Source organism: Humulus lupulus, unplaced genomic scaffold (genome assembly GCF_963169125.1).
Source record: "Humulus lupulus unplaced genomic scaffold, drHumLupu1.1 SCAFFOLD_29, whole genome shotgun sequence".
NCBI lineage: Eukaryota > Viridiplantae > Streptophyta > Magnoliopsida > Rosales > Cannabaceae > Humulus > Humulus lupulus.
Window position 1 is genome coordinate 159,996 of NW_026908861.1, and position 6,705 is coordinate 166,700.

At 34.6% G+C, this 6,705-nt stretch overlaps 1 long non-coding RNA gene across 1 annotated transcript; it reads left to right on the plus strand.

The window, feature by feature from the left end:
• Positions 1-764: 764 nt before the first annotated feature.
• Positions 765-3,844, plus strand: LOC133812408 (uncharacterized). Its single transcript, XR_009883866.1, has 3 exons — positions 765-1,275; positions 1,386-1,489; positions 3,142-3,844. It is a non-coding gene; the product is annotated as an uncharacterized LOC133812408 (long non-coding RNA).
• Positions 3,845-6,705: the final 2,861 nt, after the last annotated feature.

A 6,705-nucleotide genomic window follows, 5' to 3' on the forward strand; every position in this document is an offset into this window, starting at 1 on the left:
ACTCTTTTTAGACACCTTTGGGATACTCACTTTGCTACTAACTTAAACACACATTATATTTGTATTTATAGGCTACAAAGGAAACATCCAAATCTTTCTAGAATTTTCTAACTTTATAATTTATTTAACTACTTTCTACGTTTTTCTAAATGGTTCTAGAACTCTCTATATATTGTCTAATTAGTTCTAAGTTTCTTCAAGAACTTTCTAGAATGTTCTATGTTCTTCCTAGTATATTCTAGAACATTCTAGAACTCTAGAGCATTCTAGATACGTTAATGACTTTTAACATATGCTAGGTGTGAAGCAAAGTTTCTCTAGCATAATATATGATTAAAACTTAGTTTGTGTTAATTACATATAACAGTGAATAAAATAATATTATTAAGGATTTAAATAAGTAAGTTTTGTCCTTAGAAAATACAAGAGCTAATGGACTACTTTATGATGGTTTTGTACTTGTTATAAGTAGTTAATAAACTATTGGCATTTTATTTTTGTGGAAATTTCATTAATTGCTCTAGTTTATAAACACAAACAGGAGAAATTGTTATAACATTTAGATCTTAATAATAAGTAAAATAAACAAATAAAAAAGTTATTACCCTGTTGGAGGTGCATCCCAGCCCATTAGATTAGCTGCAGATATTAAAGCTGTGAAGACTCAGAAAAGAAAAATAAAAGAATATATATATATATTATTTAAGTGGTGGGACCCACTTGTTTTTAAAATAAGCATATTTTTCCTTTCTTTTCTTTTTCTTTCTTTTTCCTTTTTCTTCCCGAGCACTCTCTTCTTCTTCTTCTTCTTCTTCTCTCGGCAACCGATGGCAAGACACCAGACCCAACCACCACTTTTGACACGCGGCAGCTCATCGGTTTCGCCTTGCTCCGACGACCTCAACTGCCAAGCGGCACCGCCCAACTCGCCGTCAATCGTTCGGAATCGCCAGTCAAAGTTTTGGTCCGTCAACTTTGACTGTGTTTTTCGGCCAACTCCGACCACCTCTTGACGAGTGGTTGATACCCTTGGAACCAGCGTGGAGAGAGGAGCAAAACCCACTAATTCATTCCGATCAACTCGCCGTTTTTCTCTGGCAAGATTTTGGGTATCTCCGCCCTTTGGAAGCGTTTTCCGGCGACACCGGAGGTCATTTGGGCGAAGAAGTTGTACTTTCGTGATGTACTCATCGAGAGGATCGTTTTGATATATGCCATGCATATATTCGTCGACGTTTCCGGTACCGCCACCAACTGCTATAGTGCACCGCTTGGGTAAGGTTCCGGAACTTAAATTTTAAATATGGTCATATTATATGTCATTGGACACGATTTTGAATAAGGAATGCTATGATGATGATTGTTTGCTCATTTGGTGCACGTAGGAAAAACGTGATATTAAAATCGGACTAAATCATTCTAAGATCATCGATAAGCTTAGGAGCGTTGCTTTGGGCTCGGATTAAATTCTAAGGAGGTATCTAAAGAGGTAGGGACTCAACTAGACTATTGGACTTATTTTACTCGTATCAAATTGCATTCAACATATTCCAATTTCGATAATTATAAAATGTTTGAAAAATTGAAAACTTAACCTGAATGTTTTCTGATCTGTTCTGAGGGCACTGAGTGCCAAATATATATTTTTGTTCACTTATTTATGCAGGTTATGATTTTTGGGTTTATTCAAATGTAGTTGTTATGCTGCCCAATTTTCTAAAATATAAAGGGAATATGTTTATTTCTTTTCATGTTTACCTGCATTTGGTTATACCGATGAGAGCCATAGTGATCATGATTGGTGCACGTTGTTGTTTCACGACCTAGTCTGTGTGTCATCATAGGTAGATCAGGTTTCCACTCACCTGTAGGTGTAAAGACCTAGCATCTGTATACAGGAAGTGTTCTAAGCCTCCCCATTGTGGTGGTTATCAGGTCCGGCTACCCGGTTTAGGATGTCGAATTTTCTATGGTGGGTAATGGAAACTAGGAGTCTAGTGGATGGTGTGATGTGCACTGGTAGCTATGCCCTTATGATTATTTGTGGTTTCTCTCTATTTGGGTTTATACATGATGATGTATGTTTTGTTTTAAAAAGCTAACCAAGCAGGGGTTTTTATTGAACTTTTGAGTCCTATGTTGTTAGTTGCTTTCCTACTGGGCTTTATAAGCTCACCCCTATCTCTCCCATTCCATGAGCCTAGTGACGCGAACGTGGAAAAGTGTGAATTATTGCTGAAGCCAATGTGTTTAGTGCCAGAGTCCTATCTTTTGAACATTGTATGTATTTAATTTGGAACCTATCGGCCTGTATATCTAAATTAGCTATGTCCTAGTTAGAAATGAGGAATGGTGGATGCTAAGTATTATTTTGGGTATTTTATGACTTATTAAACTTAACTGTTTGGTGACTACATAACTGCGGGGATATTATTATTCTATGTATTAAGATAAATGATCCTACTTTTATCCGTAATATTTTCATATATAATTATATGAGTTATTCCATTGTTTCGACTTATAATTATAGTAATATTTAATATAAATTAAAGGATCATTTATAAAGTCTATTTTCCACCGAGGGTCAAAGTTTGACCTTTGACCACATAAGTTATGGATATTACAAATCTGCCACGCCTAGGGCTCGGGTCGTGACAAAAGTAGTCCTCCATTGAGTCATTCTATCAGACTCGTGACTCCTACAGCGTTCTTCAACTGCACCATCGACGTATCCTTAAAAATACAAGTATACATTTTCAATATTAAAATTAGTTTATACGTATTTTTTTTAAATTTATTTTCAACAAATAAAAGAAAATTATTCGTACATCTACTGTCAAAAAGTAATAATGAATCAGAGACAAAGCTACACAGAGCATGAGCAGTCAAAAAGAAGATCGATAGTGTATACTGTATAAGGAGTAAAGATATATATATATATATATATTACCTATCATTTTACTTATTGTAGATATGAAAAGGGTCCTCCATTGAGTCAATCTATGAGAGTTGCTCTTAAAGCGTTGTTCAAGTTCACGAAAGGCAACTCCAAAATTCCCTGTTTGTTTTCTAACATCACATGGGTTCACATGATAAAATATTGGCACTACAATCTGATTTTCTCTTTTTTTTACACCTCAGAATATGAACCAATTCATCCAAACACCAACTAGAAGATGCATAATTTTTCGAGAATACTATGACAGAAAGGTTTGAGTCCTCAATTGCTTTCAAGAGAGCAGAAGAAATATGAACCAACTAGAAGATGCATAATTTTTCGAGAATACTATGACAGAAAGCTTTGAGTCCTCAATTGCTTTCAAGAGAGCAGAAGAAATCTCATCACCTCTCTCCAGCATCACATCCATGTAAACTTGTAAACTTTTATGGGACAATGCTTTGTGGAGATGGCTAGTGAATTTGTGACGGGTGTCCTCACCTCTAAAGCTTATGAAAACGTCGTACTTATTATTCGTTGGTGCCATAGTCATGATCTGAAGACAAACTCTCACAACACAGCACTTCTTCAAAATGTGGAGTGCGTATCTTCCAAGCTTTGTAATCTTGTGTGAAATTTCTTGGAAATTTTGTGGATGATGAAGAAGAAGAAGAAGAAGAAGAAGCTACACCACTCAATTAATGATAAGGTTTTCATATATGCGCCAAAGTCTACTTTTGTCAATTTTTGTTTTTTTTATTATTTACGTAGTTTTAAACTGCCACGTGCAATAGCATATTAGACTAGTATAAATATATATGGGGCGGCTATGATAAATTCTAAATTTTTTTATAACAGGTATTTAATTTATTGTAATTATAGTTCTCTTTTTACGGAATATACTACAATAATATAATATAAGAGTTTTATTATTTTAATCATACTCATTAAAAATCTATAATTTCTATCGACAGCGAGACATCATAGCTGATCATTGTAAGTGTATATTTTATGTTTTCCATGGAGAGCTAAAAGACACACCTCACATCTCTTAGTAGAAGATGTCGAAAGGTGTCCAATAATGTGGACTTTCAATCTCTCTCTCTCTCCACATTTACAAATGAAATAAAAGACTAACTTACATAGCCAATTGGCAACTAGACAACTAAATAATAGTTGTTAAGTTTGTTATAACCAAATGAAAAATTGTGAGAATTACTCCACAATTATTGTCAAGTACGTATATTATACACCAAGGAGAGTGATGTTAGCAAATGATGAAAAATGACCATCAAGAGAAAATATCATATATATTATTATTGGTGGTTAAATTATTATTCTTACAATTTTATGTTTTCTACCACTTTAATGCCATCAAGAGAAAATATCATATATATTATTATTCTTACAATTTTATGGTTGGATATTTGTATAAAATATGAAATGTTAGGCAAAAACAATGGGTTAAAAGAAAGTAGGAAATGTGGATATTTTTAGTTTGACCTTTTGCTAAATACATTTGTGAAATTGTGATTTCTCCGTTGGGATGATATATCTATTAAAATTATGTACTAAAATATTACATTAATTAAAGTAATAGTATTAATTAATTAATTAAATTTATTTAAGGACAAACTCATTGTTAAAAACATTATATATCAGTTGGTGTAACGTTTTTGAATAATTAGGTGCACCCATCACCATTCATAATAGAGTGTTGCTAAGGGGTATATTAAGGTGTCAACACTACATGAGTTGACACTTTATAATTAATTAGCGATATTTTATAATACTTATTAAATTTAAATATGTGATGTCTGATATTAAATTGCACTAATCAAAATAGGTGAAAAAGAACATAAATTTGGACAAAAAATGAATGTGGACCCACGGCAATAATTTGGTCATCGGATGAAGATTTATGTTGAATCGGCTATGGTGGTAAATGCACGTTAAATGCTTTAGGAAAATTGTACGAAGTTTTGGTTTATTAGGTTGTGGGACCCACGACTATTGATGGAACTTTGGCTGTATTAGGCTGTGGGACCCACGAAATTGGTGAAACTTGATTGGTGGCTTTCGCTTGGCTTGGCTTGTATGGTTTCGCGAATGACAAGCCACGTGTCAAGGTGGGTCCATTTGATAGAACTTTGCTTGTATTAGGCTGTGGGACCCACGAAATTGGTGAAACTTGATTGGTGGCTTTCGCTTGGCTTGTATGGTTTCGCGAATGACAAGCCACGTGTCAAGGTGGGTCCATAGAAATTGGGCCGGCATTAGTTACCTTTTAGGCTCTTGGATTGCAAGAATACCAACTTTCTTTTGGGCCCTTATTTCCATATTACCAAAAATACTTTTAAATCCTACAAAATAACAATAAATTAGAGTATAGTTAAATACTCTCAGCATGCAAATAAATCTCATTAATTCAAGGAGAATATTTATTTAAACGTTTAACATCAATAAAAATAACATTTTCGTCTCACAATCAGTGGTACTATAACATTAAAATAAATCAGCAAAAGAGTAAAGAATTAAAACTTTGTAAAGCTTTTTTAATTAATGGGATTCAGATGAATATAGTCTTCCTGCAAAAAACAATAAGAACTTCTTTTAATATGCAATTCACAATATAAGCTTTTCCAAACAATTTTATCAAAAACAGTACTTACGGTAGCACATTCTACATAAAATTTCATCTCGAGAATCCAATTGAATTCCTATCACTCTTTTGTAAAACCAAACCAAACCAAAAATCAACGAAATAAGCACCCAAATGTTTTGTTTTTTTTTTTTTTAAAATATGGTCATTTCGGTTTCATATTTGCTGATGAAATCTTTATTGTTAATTGATAAATTTCAATCATCTCCATAAAGTCAAAGAAAAATAATGAAAAAATTGAGTGTCGGCAATGATAAGAAATTTTTTGACCAATATATTTGATATAATTCGATAAAAGTTTGACTACAAAGCTTTTGCAACGAGTACCTTAGTCAAATATGAGTTGTTACATTATTTTGTTTTGTTGTATAACAAATGGGCCACAAAAATTTATAATAAGGATTTTTTTTTTTAAATATGGCTTTTTAGCCATAAAAAATATGGGAGTTAAACTTTTCTTAATTTATAAGGAAAAATTTAATTAGCAAAAACTTAGTTTATAGGAAAACTAATTTCATATTGGAAATCAAAATTAAACAAAAAAATCAGCAAAAGGAGGAGTAGTATGGTAATTAACATAGTCAAAGCTCCTTCAGTCAAGCCACATCTTCTCTTTCATTTTTCCTTAGCCGCCACCTCCTTGTCCTCCACTCACCTGCCTCACCATCTCCACCATCATCTCCGGCCACCCACCCTCACCACCTGCCAAGAACACCCCAGCCGCACCTCCGTGAAACCCAGCCACCCTCACCACCTTAGGCGCGCACCTCTGTGAAACTCAGCCAAGAACACCCCAGCCGCACCATCGATGAACACAACCTCAATCTGCGCATCTCTACATGATTCCATTCGCGAGCCCCCAAATCCAAAACGATGGGGATAGGCTGAGGTGAGGGATGTGCTGGTGGTGGTCGGAGGCGAGGAAGAAGAGTGGTGCTTGGGCTGAGTACGATTTGTGGTGCTTGAAACTGTGCAAAACGACGGGGATGGTTGGGTTTGCGACGGGGTTTTGCGCGCAGGGGAAGGGGGTTTCTAGTGGTGGTCGGAGGCGAGGGAGGAGGTTGGTTCATGGTTAGATCTGTTTTTTTTTTTTTCCATCTTCAGA